Source organism: Limulus polyphemus, unplaced genomic scaffold (genome assembly GCF_000517525.1).
Source record: "Limulus polyphemus unplaced genomic scaffold, Limulus_polyphemus-2.1.2 Scaffold297, whole genome shotgun sequence".
Lineage (NCBI taxonomy): Eukaryota > Metazoa > Arthropoda > Merostomata > Xiphosura > Limulidae > Limulus > Limulus polyphemus.
This window is the reverse complement of record NW_013665907.1, coordinates 195,111-212,551: the sequence shown is the minus strand read 5'-3', so window position 1 is coordinate 212,551 and position 17,441 is coordinate 195,111. Positions and strand designations below refer to the sequence as shown.

The 17,441-nt window shown below is 30.2% G+C and overlaps 1 protein-coding gene across 3 annotated transcripts in view; it reads right to left on the bottom strand.

The window, feature by feature from the left end:
* Window positions 1-6,771: 6,771 nt before the first annotated feature.
* The window catches only part of LOC106457152 (storkhead-box protein 1-like), a 94,932-nt gene continuing 84,262 nt past the window's right edge, over window positions 6,772-17,441 (bottom strand). For all 3 annotated transcript variants that reach the window (XM_022382963.1, XM_022382966.1, XM_022382965.1), the window contains one exon: window positions 6,772-12,713. The gene's annotated coding sequence lies outside the window, so the exon portion shown is untranslated. The remainder of the gene's footprint in view (window positions 12,714-17,441) is intronic.

Genomic DNA, 17,441 nt, shown 5'->3' with positions numbered 1-17,441 from the left:
TGTGGTTTCTATTGCTAGTTGTGAAAAGTCCTTCAGCAATCTGAAATTAATTCATACAGACTTGAGAACCTCAATGACTCAAGAACGACATAGTAACTTGGCAATATTAAGTATTGAAAAAGACGTACTTAATATCTTAAAGTTTAATTGATGTATTTGCAGCAGCAAAAGCACGAAAGGTTCATATAATATAACGATGAATACCAAAATGGTACCTGTACAAGATCTAGTTAGGTATATGTACAGTTTTGTAAACTAATAAAATTGGTTATTTGTAAACTTAAGCATTATTTTATCAATTTGTTTTATAATCCATGTACACCACAAGTGACTGGCTTCTCATATAAAACATAAGTTTCAAACTAGGGATATAACAGACATTTTTTGTGCATACTTGAAAGATTACTCTAGCTATGTGACTTTGAACAATACTGGATGACATAAATATCAATATGGTTTACAAATTATGTAAGTACACCTAGTAGGTTATACTTCATTAGTTCCAGATTTACAGTTGTGTTATCTTGAGATGTTATATTGTGACTTTATTTTAGGCCTTTGTAAGGCGGTAATTAATTCTTCATGTTATTGTCATTAAGTGGGTAATGAGTCACAAAACAAATAATCAAAACATTTCAGAGGTGAGGGCGCCAAAAGTGTCTTTGCCACCGGGTGCTGAGAACCCTTGCTACGCCACTGATTTTCAAAAATGGTTTTCAACAATTCTCAAAAAGCACAAGGCTTACAAAAGTTACAAAAATTAAGACTAATTCTTAAACTTACAAACTCTTTAAAGTCGTACACAAAAAGCTAATGACAGCTTATAGCAAAAACCTACGATTAATATCTAGGTTCAAAAAACTCTTTCGAGTTCAATACAGAAATCTCTGTTTGAAATGGCCCCTCAAAGTAAACCAATGTTCTCAAAAAACTCCTCTCTAATGGAAACTTTAGACTTTTTATATATAACCCCAAAAAACCGTTATAGAAAACGTGTGTGCGTTTTGAAAAACCGTTAGTTACATGTCATTGATCAGGCGATACACCTGCAGCGCCTCACAAGTAAGTTTTACAAAAATACGGCCTTGTAACAGTATATTCATGAATTATCGGGAGACGTTCACAACGTGACGGGACAACATTGTAATGAGTAATTGAACTGCACTTTTCTTTGCAGTGTTATATTAAAGCTCACACGTAAATGAAAAAAAAAACCACAAGATATCAATAACTTTCGGTTATGCATTATTGAATTTTGTAAACACATCAAATTGGCTATGTTGCAAAAATTATACCAGGGGAGTGTTAAAATATGTAATAAATTTCTTGAGATTTGTGAAAGACATGTAAATGGCTTGAATTAAAACGTCGTTTTCTCTATACTTTTTCCATATTCTTTTGAGGAGATTATCTAAAAGTGGATCACCCTGAATACATACCTAGTAAAACATGCAATGCACTGGTGAGAGTTAAGCATTTTATCGAAAATTGATTGAACTTTTAAGGTGAATTGAATCTTATTAGAGTATAAGATATGCAAGTGCCAATTCCTATTTTAAATGAAAAATGGAATGCAAAAGACTTAATGTTTTCAAATTTAACCCCCTCGATGTGAATTTCTGTATTACAGTTTATCTCCTCTGGGATCCAAACATCCACTCACGTGTTTGCCGTGTATGGCATCCCATGACTGGGACGGCGAGTTATATCAGGGGCACTGCGACACATCACTTTGTCAAATTTAACATTTAAATACTGAAACGTACTTTGAACAGACATTTCGCTCAACTATGCTACTAAGCTACTTTTTCTTCTTCTGGTTTTGCCAAGAAAGTTAAATCACTCTCTTTTTTTTTTTCTCTATACTCTCTCTCTCTTTTACAGTTGTAACCTTCAAATAAGGAAAATTTTAAATCTGAAAATAATGAGATATACGGCCTGTATAAAACTCCCCATCACCATCTCTGGATCACTAATAATGAGGTAGTATGATATATACCCATAATTCATATGTTAATTCTACTCTATTATAGGGTCACATTTCTCGTATAATTCATTGATATGGGAAAGAAAATGGGATTGATATAGTCGAGGTATCAGTATCTATATTTGAAACAACTTTATCATTTACGTTTAAATTTCAACTATTAATTCCTTATCTCGACTATAACATTTAGCTAGAACTATACACTGGGGTAGAGAGGAACTGAAAGAAAAAAAAAGTGTGAAAAACACTTCATGAGAATAAAAAGATGATAGCAACTTTTCATTATTGGCCTTAATTAAGGGTTAATTGATTAATCAATTATGGCTTTGGGCAATATTATCTACAACTAAGTCAATAGCATAGCCAGGTTATTGGTGGTGAGGATAGTTGATTAGTTAAATCAGTCAGAAAACAATATCAATACATGATAATACTCCAGTGTAAACAATCAAGAATTACTCATTCAAGATTAAACTAGATAATCAGAGATGTAAAACAGTTTTAGTCTACAATGAAAGATACTCAAAGGATATGTAAGATTCAGATTTATGGAATGATACAAAAACACGATGACCTCTAAGAGTTAGTGCAGGGGTTCAAAAAATAACAACCACATGCTGTACCCCACTGAATTTATGCTTAACAATCCAAACTCTGAGTACTCTGGATGAATCATACCAGGTGTAATGCTGAAAGGGAGATAGTCAAATACTTCTAATTTATTCCACCTTTCGATGTTAATGAATGGCTTGGTTCCCGAAGTAGGGACATTTTATCAATGTGTTAATCTTATTTTTCCAATTTACATCCATATGTCAAAGTACATTTTAAATCATGAAATCACAATATATGTTCAAAGTATGCGACAAATTATTTTAATTACAAAATAAACCCCAGAAATCTTTCTGATCTACCATAACTGGTTAAAAATATCAGGAAGTAAATAATTTTGCTTGTAAAACAATTCTGAAAGTAAGCTGAAATATAGTGTGGGATGTTCTTCACCTGCCATTTGCTAAAACTCTTCAAAAGGAACTTAATTTACTATGACTCAAAAAGAAATAAACATGGGCCTTTTTTCTTTTAATTTGGTGAAACAAATATAAAATAGATATTATAAGACATCCAATAAGAGAAAGAGCAGATAACTCAATGTTGCAGGAAAAAGAAATTTAGAAATGTATGGGATGAACCTCTGAAAAGATTTGTGTGGTGGCATGAAACTATGTTTTATCCTTCCATAACTAACAAATAATACATTTTTAATCAGGCATATTCTGGTAATTATTTTCTGTATTTTAATGCAGATGTTGTATATGTAGTCATTGTTCTTGTGAACAGGATGTAGGAGGTTGTAAACTTGTGCTAGTTTTCTACCTTAGACAAAGGTTACATGCCACAAAAACTCTTTAGTTAGGTTTGCATTGTTAGTTACATTGTCAATGTTCCTCTGGAAAATTGTCATACCCTAGTTTAAGGATGGTGCACACTTGCACAAGTTAGTATAAGTTAAGGTTTATCTCCCTCCCTTGAATGAATAATGGAAATAAGTATTGATGCAAGAAATCTAAAATTGTGAGACATCACATTATGAACTTGAATTTGTTCTGACTTAATATGACATTGTTCTTGTTTTTGTCTTTCATCTTGTTTATACATACTTTTTCTGCTTAAGCAGCTACAAGTCTGATAATACAGAATATGGACACCAGCCAGTTTATGTGAATCTCCCAGCAATCAGGTGTTTGTTGATACATAACTGTTGGATATCAGTGTACCAAATATCATATATGAGCAAAAAACCACCACAGATGTCATAATGGACAAATATACAATTAAGAATAAAAGTCCCAAAAATATTTAATAGAGGGTAGAATAAAATAATAACCAAGTGCTGAGACAGCCTAAATAAGAAGTAGCCAAAACCATAGTCTGACACTGATCAAGAGAACAGGAGTTTTTCACTCTAATATGCTGTTTCTAGTTGTTCAAGTGCTAATCTGTTTTAACAGTTGTAATCATTCTAACAGTATTTTTCATTATACCATCTTTTGAAATTAAAAAAGCAAATTAACATTTCTTATTTGACGATATAAAAAATCTGTAATATATATAATAATAATTTCATGCATTCTTAAGCTAGAACAATCTGTATGACTATCTATGGTGTTTTGAGTCCATATTACTTCAACATATAGTAAATAAATTAATTTAGGTATGTGAATAATGTTATGACATTTTGTCAAATTCATTATTCAATATTATACAGTGGACCAACTGTTTAATGATTGTATACATATAAATGGTAAAGATTTTTTCTTTTCCATCAGAGGTGAAATTGAAAAAAGATTCTGTGACCTAGAAGCCTAATGCATTCTTTGATCGGCTGTACCCTCTGCTGTGGAATGCGGTTTTGCCTATTCATAACATTATTCACATATCTAAATTAACTTAGGTTACTATATGGTGAAGTAAAACAGACTCAAAATGCCATAGGCATTATATATACACTTCACCATTATAAAAGACCTAAAGATATTTCTTTGATTTGCTGACCAAAGCTGTGCTGACGAGCCCTGAATAGGCAAAACTGTGGTCCACAGCAGAGAGTAAGACCAATCAAAGAATGCATTAAGTATTTATACATTACAGATTCTTCTTTGAATTTCACCTCAGGAGAAAAAGAAATCTTTTAACATATATATATATATACACAATGTGTATGAATCATTGCTATCACATGCCCTTAATTCATCACTTATTTATATGAAGATAGTTCTTCAATTTTGTATATTCACTAAAACACTCACCAGTAGCAAAATCAAAATTCTCAAAAGGTTATGAGTAGTTACACTTATGAACATGTAAATACTTTCTAATTTCAGTGTGTCTTTAACCATTTAAATAATATTTTTTTTTCATCATTAATAGTCTTGTTGCTATACTTGGAAGCAATTCATATGTTAAAATATAAACTTTGTTACTTACTTATGTTTTTAAAAGATAATAATTCCAGTAATAAAGGGACAACAGTTAGAGTAGTAGAATCTATGCTATGTTTCTGGAATAAAACTACTCTGTTTATTTGGAAAAAATACTTTTAATCAGCTCTACAACCCACCAGTTAGACAAAAAAAATGCAATATTTTCATGAACTATTACAAAGAAACATTTTTCACATATAATGTTTATTTGCTATAACATGAAATACATTATGCAAATGACCCATACATATAAATATATTTATATATGCATTTTTATTACTAGTTAGATACACATACAGCACTAACAATATAAATTCATTTTAATTAGTACACACTTAAGGTTACTAAAGTTAAAAACAAGACAAATTAACTTTCTATCCAAATGATATACAAGTTAACACAGAGTAATACGATATTAAGCTCTATTACATACAATACATCAATGAACTATTAAGAAATATAAATATCTTGATTTCTTAGCTACATCAGTATTATTTAAACTGGTGTAGTAACACTTAATATTTTATAATTTCCAAAATTGCATTTAAAACTTTAATTTAAATACATTTAGAGTTGTTAAAATACACTGGATTTCACAGCTTTTCTAGAAAAGTCTAAATAAAATAAGGATGTATGTTAGTACAACTTTATGGAAACATACCACTATAGCCACGAGAATTGTTTATGTACAATAACTGTGTATTATTTGAAACATACCTCTTCAACCGGTAGAAAGGTATCTAACCACTTGTAATACTATTAAACATGTTTTCCTTTTTTTTAGCTGCAAATGGTTATAATAAGGTTGCAAATATTCTCTGAGAACCCTTGAAAATCTAGAATTAGTCTTTGTTCAACTTAATATAATAAATAAGGTTACCTATTCCAATAAGGTAATCAGTAAAATTTAATTTTATATCCAAAGACAAAATCTTTATGAATACTGATAACAAAAACAAACTGTCCAATTTACACCACAACTACAGCTCAGATCCTCACATAAACTACACTATCATAGCTCTTCCTTTACTTTAAACCATACAAATTCTACAGCTCTTTTCCTTGCATAAAACCACACCAATTAGTTCATAATGCTACAGTTATATAAAGTAAAAAACAAAACAAAAACTAACAACATATGGAAGCTCTTCAGGAAGATCCTCTGTCACATAGTCAATAATCCATCATCTTACATTCACTATATCTGCAAAGTTGCCAATAAGCTTGTCACTTTTTCTAACATTAAAATTAGTTACAATATTGTATTGAAAATAACATGCATTTCTTCTTTACACCTGTAATAACAAAAAGCTTAAATTCAACATACAGTTTATAATGTTAAAGAACTGGTTTACATTACTACTTAAAAGAAAAATAATGTTTTCTATGAATACTTATCCAGAGCAAATTCTAATGTAATACTAAAGTAGTTCCTGTTGAATACATACAAACATTTGCACTAATATTTGTTAGGTGCATTCAATATTAAGTGATTTGTAGTACAGAAAACAGAGCTTGAAATTAATGGTCACCAATGGGATGTAAAAACTGGAACAGGTGACTTAAAACTTGCTAATAAACTCATCTGGTGGGTGAGTTGATTTGAAGTGTCTAAAATTTCTATATGTTGGCAACAACGTGCGAGTACGTTCAAGTGCCAGTCGGCTGGTTCACTTTGTATACCCAATATGGAGCTGTTTCGTGTCACTCATGGGCTGCACCTGCACACTCCAAGGACTGGAACAATAACAAGGTGCAATACTTTTGCTTTCTTGTAAGGTTCAAAATTATGAATATAGGTTTTTTTTTACAGAGGTAATTGCCATACTCGAACCCAAAAAATTCAGATGTGGAATTTTTTCTAGTTTCTTTTTTTTTTACTTTTTGTAAGAAGATATGTGACAGTACATGAACTAATAGAGCTGGTAAGCTATAAAAATTAGCTTCAGGCCTTGAGAACCCCTTCCATAATCAATGAACTGTGTAACCTCAGTAATACTTAACTAACTCTTAATTACATACTTAACTTATACTTACATAACACTCATTTTATCAGGTTTAGATTTAATTTGTTTAATGGTAAGTGAAAAGTAATTTAAAAAAGAAAGTGTTATTAAAAAATCATAACTACTTAAATTTTGTATATCCTTGAAATATATAGCTATAAAAAACAGAAAAAAGGTGTCACAATTGTATAATATGAATAGAAATATATCTGTGATAAAACTGTATAATATAAATATAATACTCTAATAAAAAGAAGACTATCATAGAGACATTTAAAAATTAGTTAGAATATATTAAAAAATAAGAGAATAACTATAAAACCTACAACATCTAGAATTCTCTCTATATAAAGCAATTATATTTATAACTGTTGCATTTAGATTACCAGTAGCCAACTTATTACTGGCAAGTAAAAATATAACTTTTACAAATTATGAACATCAGCTTTAATTTATATTTTTGAATTTAAAAAAAAGCATTTTTCCTAGTAAGATGTGCAACTTAATAGGTCTGGCAAAGATGGTATCAACATATACACCTTATCCAAACATTTAGTCACAAGTACTAGCTACAAAAGCAAAGTTCCTTGAAGATACATAATCCATTTCTAAAAACAAAAAATCAAATAACATTCAAAAAACAATGTTTATTTTTTAAAAGCAAAGCAACCAGTATTTACAATCAAATACATTTACTATGGAATGTTGCTGATGATAAAACAGTTATAAAAAAAAAGTAATAACTTGATATTTTTAAATATGTAAATTTTATGTCAGTGTACAAGTAGCATCAAAAACAATTCCATATTAATGAAAATATCAAAAAATTTGAATCCTATAAACTAAGGTATGAGTAATTTCATACCCATATGCATTATTTAATATTGCTACTCTAATAAAACTGGTAACCACACATCAAGAATATAATTCACACTGATCAAGCACTGACATCTCTATTAACATGTGAATAAGCAAAACATATGAAAAAGGTGCAGAATATTTTATTTAGAAAAATATGGACAAAAACTAGCATTTAAAACAAAGGAAGACAATGAGGACACAACCTTTTCAAATAGGGTTTCAGAATAAACACAGTTACTACACAAATTTTTGCCTTCTATACATTTATAAAAATAAAGCTTTAAACTACGGTTTACCTATAAACATCTGTTAGACTAAATTGGACCTTAAGTTAAAAATTAGAAAAAAGTTAAGAAGTAGAAAATGTTCTTGAATAATGAACATTTTGTAAGTTGTGTAAAATTTTAAGTTTCATAAATAATTACTGTATACACTTTTCACACTTGAAGCAATGAAAATATCTTAGCTCACCATGAACTTTTATTATACGTAGGAAGTTAAGTATTCTAAAGAAGTATTATAATAATCTGCTAAAACTTAAAAGACAAATTCAATTTACATATGAATATAGTGATTACTTTGAGCAAACACATGCATACGAGTATTCAACAGAAACCCAATTTATATTGAATATTAACAGTTACAGACATCGTAAGACACTTCCACTGTTATCAGTTTAAGAGAGAGCTTCATAACTATATGAATGATAAGGGCTTTATTTTTGTTCTATATTTAACCCATTGACTGCTGATTCACCTCTGGCAGTTGAATGTGAGAGTACCATATATGGTGTATGGCTTGCAAAACTTCTGCACCCACTTAGAGCAGCCTAAGTCAATGGGTTAACAGTATTAGTTTAGAGGATGGGACAGCCTGGATGGACCAAAAACCCCTTGTTGTCCCTAAACATTATGTTATAAAACCTTGATACTGACACAAAAGCCTTTCATAGAATAATCATAGGAGCTTACCTGATGAAATGTTATTTGAAAAAAAATTGAATGGGGGCTGGATGCCATAAAATAAACTACTTAAATCATGGTATTGATACAAATAGCCTTTCCTAGAGTAATTGAAAGAGCTAATCTGATGAAATAAGATTGATTTAAATAAAACTGAATAAGTGGGTGAATTGTTATTTTTCTGAGTTCAGATGTAGTGTATTCCATAAGAAATACAAATACTGATATGTGGAATAATACATGATTATTATAGCACTATATTAGTTGCAATTTCTATTACCTTAGGAGACATTTTAAATGTTTAGTATGTATACAAGAATAAATGGAAATGATGAGAACACAAGATTGCCCATTAGGAGCACTATTACTTAAAGAAAGCTTTTTTACCTTACTCAGTTTTTTATGTAGTTTATTGATTTATAAATTTTCTAATCATTGTAAGAAAGCTAATAAAGTTCATCTTATAAGGGAAATGGAACATAGGAATATTTCAATTCACATTGTACTTGCTGCTAGTTTGGTTATATTAATGAGCAAGTAGGTTATTTTCTTTTTAACATTCTTCTGTTTTGACCAGTAAAACCTTTCTTTTTAGTTTTATCTACTGGATATGTTCAAGGGCTTCCTCAACTGATGTTCTAAATTTCTTTGCTAAATGTGGATCTTTAAATCACCTATACTGTGCATAAAAAGTACAGCACAGATGCAATATGTGCACCAGCACTGATTGTTTGTTTACCTGCTGAACATGTACAGTAATAGTTTATTATTATTTCTAGTAATTCTGCAAGAGCAGAAAGAAAGAAATACAAAAGTGGAAATGGTATCAGTAGTTAATAGAATATCTATCTAAGAGACACATAATTAATCTAGCAGTAGAATGCCTGATTAATACAAATGAACTAGGAACAAGTGTAATACAAATGGAAATATTTATCCCTCCCTGTTAAATATTCTTTTCACTATGATCATTTTTCAGCTTTATTATAATATTTAGAGGATTTATCAACTTTGAAACATAAATGGACATGTTACATAAGAACATTACAGTTTCTGTATTTCAGTAAAATGATAAAGCCCACTTTCAACAACAGTGCTCTAGTGAGCAATCATGAAAAAACCATGTAACTAAGCTCATCATTTATTATTGACACATACACTCTAAACATTTAACAACTTATTAAAATGACTTCCTAAGATAGTTTAAATTGCAACTTAAGTGATCAAGTATTATCCCATATGTCAATGCGTTTTATTTAGGAGGAGGGAGATTATGGAATAACAGAAAAGAATGATCCCACTTCAATTTTCTGCAAATTAGTTTTATTTTATTAAGTAACATCCTGTGATTGTTTTCAGAAATACTCTTTTGTCAACACCATGATTTTAGTAGTATATTTAATATATATAAACATGTCATGACTGGGCATTTTATATAATTATTAACTGATTCTTATCAAAACTGAATTTTTCACAAACAACTATTCATTAAACTTATAAAACTTTATAACTATCATGTTATTTGGTTTATTAAAATAACAAGCACAAATTAACAAAATTTCAAAAATTTTCGTATGTCATGAAACCCAAACCTTTTTTCCAATTCTAACTACAGGATATGGTCACATTTATGAATTCATAAATCTAAAATGGCTAACACTTGGAAATAAAATTCAGGCTGGTATAAAAATATGTACTTTAGTATTTGTAATTGAAAACAAGAGGAAAAGTTCTGTACTAAAGAAATGTAAAGTTTTGCAAATTTGATTCAGCATTTACATGGTGTAAAATAAACCTTGGAGATTACTAAACATTGCCTATGACAATGATGGATCTTCTGACCAAGTCTTCAATGATAATGTTTATGACAGCCTTAAATATTTATTGATGAAAATTATTGATATATAAAAACAATGTTAGTAATAATTAAAAAAACATCAATAGCATATTTTGGAAACTTTCATGTTATTCTGTACATACTTTGAAAATTTTATTATTATGGAATTCAAATTTAATTAAAGTAAATAAGATATGAATCAAAAAAGCATGATGCATTATTTGATAAACTAACAAACTCATCAACATCTGAAATGCTTAGATTAATTATAATATTGCCTTGAAATTGTGTTGTAACAAATGGGTTCTGTACATCTCAAATATTAAATCACCTTAATATAATGGAATTTACAAGTGGAATGAAGCAAATTAACTTGAACACCAACTTTTTCTCTGCCTACAGTCCTTTTTGTAGGGAAAAGATAATAGTTTTGAGATACATGTAAATGTAGTGAGACACTCAATTAACCACTAAAAGTACAACCTGATTCCAATCATTGAAGCCACACAGCTAAAGAGTAAGCCAAACTGGTAAAAACAGTTTAATATACTGCAGCATAACATTTAGACGTTTTAAATACAGTCTTTTAAAAGTCATGGTATATCTCCAACATCCAAATTATTAAAAAATATTAATTTAATTATTTGAAATACCTGTCTTGGTTATGCAGTGATATAATTCATAGCTGTTCGTACAAGTTAAAATGATGCTTTATTTGAAACAAGTGTTACTAGTTGAGAAATATGATAATAATAAGATTACATCAGTAGAATGAGAAACTGTATTATTACAATTCTAATGCTATAAAATTGTGATGGTATCCTTTACAACAGTACATGCAGCTAATACCAAACTAAGTGGGTATGATTCTGAACAACCTAAAATTTAGTGTTCCATCTAATATTCAAGAAGTGTTGAGAAGACAAAGGACAAAAAATACTTAGTTTTCATGTTATATGAATCTTAGTTCAATCAAACATGGACTTACTGTTTAAGACTCATGATGTACAGGTGTTTATACTTAAATAAATTATGTGTCAACATTTACAGCATTAAATATTTGATTTCACTGCTAGTTGAAACTATTTTATCAGAGCTTTTGTCAAGCAAATAAAATGAATAAGGATCCAGTAAGAGGGCCAAGTGCTCACATAAAAGAATAAAATTTGGTATAGTGAATGTTCATGCTCAGTTTATCAACAAATTCTCTGATAACAGGATGAAAACTCACAATAAATCTCAGAATTTATAGTAGTGAATGTTGATGTAACTTATATAACCCAAACTTGGAGCAATGTATTTCATGTTCTTGAAAATCAAGCAGTACACTTTAATTATGTACGCATCCTTAAGCCTACTATTCATACATTCATTAACACTGACTATCACCCAGTCATTACACAATGTATACAGAACTATACTGATTTTCTTTTTACCATACTGTAATTTGCAGGGGGAGAAGACTGTTATGAAATAGAAAAGCAGAAATTTAAGGAACAGTAAAATAAAAGGGTGGAGTGTACAATTCAAAAGCAAAATGGAATAATAAAAATAAAACTAGAAAAGCAAGATTAGTAACTGAAAGGAAGATAAGAAACAATATGGGACAGTAAAAAGAATACAATAAGGAAATATCATCATTTCTTGATTATGTATTCAAAAGAAAAACAACCAAATGTACAAGAACCTACTGAAATAACAGTATTCCAAAATACAACTACAAGACTTATGCCATCTGTTTAGGATGTGACCATAGCTAGTGAGAAAGGAGGAGATTTTTCAGGTAACTATTAAGCAATTAAACAGTTGCACATCGAAAATGTACATTGATGGTCAGCAAAACATCACAGCAACATCACTGTTCAAGATGTAATTACTGACAAAGAAATGAAAACACAAGTTTCAGTTACAACTTTCACATCTCCAGTATCTGAATGCCATACTTCTGAAAATGTTTTCTGTCAGGAACATCTTGGTACAATCAAGATGGCCTCTTTGATGCATTGGAAATCTCACACCCTGGCTGGCTTGTCAGAATGAAAGGGTGTATGTTCTGCCTGCTCCTCAGTCAAATATCTGGGAATTCATGAAAAGGCTTTAATCTTCATGTTGCTTTTATAAATGGAACAACAATTATAACAAAAAAGAAGCTACTAAAAAGATTGATAAGCCAGGTCATGCGTCAGAGTCAAATAAAATATGAATGTAAATAATTGAGCAATGGGAAAATAGTTCTGTGTTATGAAATGAATGGTGTAAACAAGGGCAAAATTCTTGCATCATACCATGCATGTGCAAAAATTTTGCAACTTATAAGTCAGAAAATTACCAAGCAACTTGTAAGTTACATTAATTAAACAGTGTGATAACACATTTTCTGTGGTAACTGATTACTCCACAACAGAAGTGTAAAACCATCACTCATAGTATATATCAGAATTCCATTTGCAAATATATGCAACTTTTTTGTGATATTGTTCCACTGAATGGATGTGCCACTGGAAGAAATATTGCCAAATGCATGTTAAAATAAATTGATGACAACAGTATAAGTATATTGATTCTACAAGAGAGAATTATTGGATTTTGCAGTGATTCCAATAGTTCTGATATAAGGAAGGAACAGCTATCTATATAAGAAAACTGTAAAAATATTATAATTTGAGATACCATTTTAGTTCTTCACCCACATCTATATGTAAAACAAAGATGCTTAAATAATAATAAAACTTTGAGGACAGCTGTTGAGTGGATTATTTTATTTTTAGAAAATTTATTACAACGTTTCGACCACTTGTGTGGTCATCATCAGGTAAATTCAACAAAACCAAAAAAGAAACAGAAAGCACTATAAACTCTAAGAATGGTGAAAATTACACTAATGGACACAATAGACAACTTACCATATCATAGTTATGTAACTAAAACCGTCATAAACATTTGGAAACAAGTATCAAAAAAATACAACATTAATAATAAAGTTGTGTTTGTTCAAAAACTGAGCACAAAAATCAAAGACCATCTAAAGAAGGCCTATTTAGATAACTTCAATGACAGAAGCATCTAAATATTAGGATTAAAGAACATAACAATCCCCATCACACATTTATGAACACAGCATAACAAATCAACATCCAATCATTAACAACAACTTTAAAATATTATGTAAAGAAAACAATATCGATAGAAGAAAAATTAAAGAAGCGTTAATTATCCATGATTTAAAACCTAAATTAAATCAAATTACAGGTGTCTCTTTATATATGTATTCTAAATTGGAACAAAATGCTCAAGTAAATTACTGATACTTAACACTATATCATAAATTTACCTGATGATGACAACACAAGTGGTCGAAACGTTGTAATAAATTTTCTAAAAATATAATAATCCATCAACAGCTGTCCTCAAAGTTTTAATTAATGCAATCACTTAATAATCCCATGCATAAGTGATTTCTATTTCAAATTAATTTAATGCAGTAACTAAAAAAATATAATGTGCTGTTTTTTACAATTTGAAAACAATCACAAATAATTAGTAGGAGGCATCACTTAAGTTCTTAACCAAAAAATATCAAACTAGCTACTTTCCTTCAGTAGTGTACAAGTTCAAAATTAGGGTTAGCTAGCTTTGTGCAAATACAGTATAACCTCGAATAATGGGCACCATGGCATTAAGGGCAGACCTTTTCAGTCTCTTTCTTTTTCTACTATTCGTAACCAAAATAAATCTTGCAATAACAGGCACCTCAATATCCCAAATTAAGGGCAGTCTTTAGTCTTGTTCTCTATACAGGCACTCAATAAAGCAGACAGTTATCTTTGTATGCTTGTATGGTATACTGATAAATTCAAATCACCCAAGAAGGATGACCAATATTTAAACTCTTGCAATTTTATTTTATTGATATATCAAAATCAATTGAGTTTCATCTTTAGCACCTGCTAAAGTTTTAAATGTTTTTACCCCCACTAAAGCATAATTCTTCAAACTTCTTTTATTCATTCACATGCAAGTCTCTACCTATCTTTATCACAGTTACCCCTATACAAATTCCCAAATTTCTTATAATTAATAATAAAGCTTCAAGAATTATCAGCCTTTAATGACTATTCTCAAAATATTAAACATTGTTGCCAACCATCCTGACAATAGAAATGGTATAGAAGTCTTCAATAAATGTGACTACATGTAGGTTAAAAAGATGCATGGTGTTTCAAACAGCCACTCAAACCTGAAGCCTTTGACTAACAAGTACTTATTCCTTATTATCCAGAACAAATACGAAAATACAGCATTACCTGAGAAATGTGTTTGGTTCATCTATGCAGCTGGTTCCTGGGCTTGAGTTGTAAGTCCACAAATCACCTAACTCTCTTTACAAGTAAACATCTCATAACCAGTGATTGAACTGTCCTCGATACTACTGTTTTACAATTTACTGATATTTGTCTCTATCAGAACATTAAAAAACATATCCTTCTTTATGGTCTACCAACCACAGCTTAAATTTTTGGCTGATCTTGGAACTAAAAATGTTAGATTTTTTTTCTCAAAAAACACAAAACACTATGATAAGGACCAAAGTATGGCTTATATTAGAAATGCATTTCTCTCTATCACTACGAGAACACACAGCTTGCTCATATTCATGTTGAGCTTCACTCACTCCTCTATAAAAGATACGAAGATGAAATTGTGTTCTCTTCCATTTCAAAAATTATGTGCATTCCTTATGTTTTGCTTTCATTTTATTTGTGAACTTTAAATCAATCATGCCCTCACATTTTTAAATATTACTGTTTCCTCCTGCTTCTCCACTTACATTTACAAAAAAAACAAAAAAACGGACATTTACTGGCTTTTTCATGTAGTTTGATGCATGCATATTATATGTTCCCAAGATCCTATCGGAGATTCCTTTAAATTCATTTATTATTCTTTCTTCATGTAAATATGTTAATCCTCCCAAACACTGAAAATGTCCTTCACAAATTCCGGATAATCAAAACCAAGCAGTGAATGACAGTTTTGATAATAGGTGTTAACAAAATGCTTGTTTTAACTGCCCCTGAGTGAAGTCTTGGTGTATCTATACAACTCTTTATTATTTTCATCAGCTATGCCTCTGTTTAAAATAAGAACATATTCATGTTTAATTATGCTAAAACCACAAAACTTTTATCACTGATTTTGTTGGCTGTGATTGATTTGACAGAACTTGCAGTAAATACTACAACCAGCATAAAACAACTGCAACAAATATACAAGTTCTAAACACATGCAGGATTTTACATTGTTCATTTGTGGATTTTAATATTTTCCTCATGCAAGTTTCAACCAACTTGCCCTACCAAGTTTAGTTTTATACAGAGGAAGGACAGGAAACATGCATGTGCTGAGTGTTTTTGCAGCAATAAAAAATTATGTAACTAGCTACATATGTAAAGCCTGTCAATGAAACAAGAAGTTAAAATTAATGGTCTAGAGTAAATTACTTGTAGATCCTGTACCCAAAAGAAAATGGCTTTTCATCAACTTCATTGCAGAACAGTCTTCCATTTATGACAGTAGACCATTTTACCAATCTTTCCAAACCACATTTACAGATTTCAAAACTGCCAATAAAGTTTAGCTGCAAACATACCAAAGCTACCCATATTCTGAATATTGCCACAGCAATAAATTGGATGATCAGGTTAAAGAAATATGCTAAATACAGGAATTTCAAAATCTAATGGATGAAAGCAACAACCAAGGTGGCAAAAGATTTTTGACCACACTTATCCTTGTCATAGACAAAATACTACTTAAAATAAGTACACAATTTTTTGCCACAATACTCTCTGATATTGGAACAGAAGAGAACATCCTTGAAGAAATACAGCAGGCTATAGTAGTAATGATTAATACAAAATACTCAGTATCTTCATGTACAAAAAAAATGGTAGCCAGAACTCTTTGACTTGGGATGCATATACCATTTAACCAGCCATTTGCTGGAACAATGCTTTCAATACTCTCCTGGTACTGTATATGTCTCAGGGGGAAAGAAGTGTGTTCGTTGACTCCGAGAGCACTGATCAACATTAAACAATTTCTTCAACATCCATAATGACTTGTAAAACCTGACAGACGTACAAATAATAGTTTTTAGATTAATAATGTACGTAAATTACATAGAATTATACAGGGACATTACTCTACATTAAAATATTTGTGAGCTTTTGGTCCTCTTACTGGAGTCTTCATTGGGCAACAATGAACTAAGCGATAAAAATATTCTATATGTTTAATAACTCTAATACCAGATGTCAGTTATTGTTATAACTCTAATACCAGATGTCAGTTATTGTTACGATTGTAGCCTAGATACATATTTTTAAGCAGTGGTTACAGTTAAACGAATTTTATTGCTTAGTACATTGTTCCCAATGAAGGCTCTGGTAAGATGGCCGAAAGCTTGCAAATAAAATATTTTAATGTAGAGAAAAGTCTACATTAAAAAGTCTGACATTTGCCAACACAGAGATGAAGTTTTACTTCATGTTCCCGGAGTTAATTTTTTATCTCCTTAAAACATTAACTGCTTCAATAGTTGGCTTCATCTTTGGCAGGTGCTAATAAGTTTTAGTGTAATATCATTGTGTTTTCAATATAAACAATAGTAATAATAGTTTTTATAGTAGATTTTGAGTTGTTCAGTGGAGTTGTCGGTAGTATAAAAACCAATTCTCCACTGCATACAAGACAAACGAACGGATTCTAAAGGATATCGTTTACAAAAATACTACACCAAAG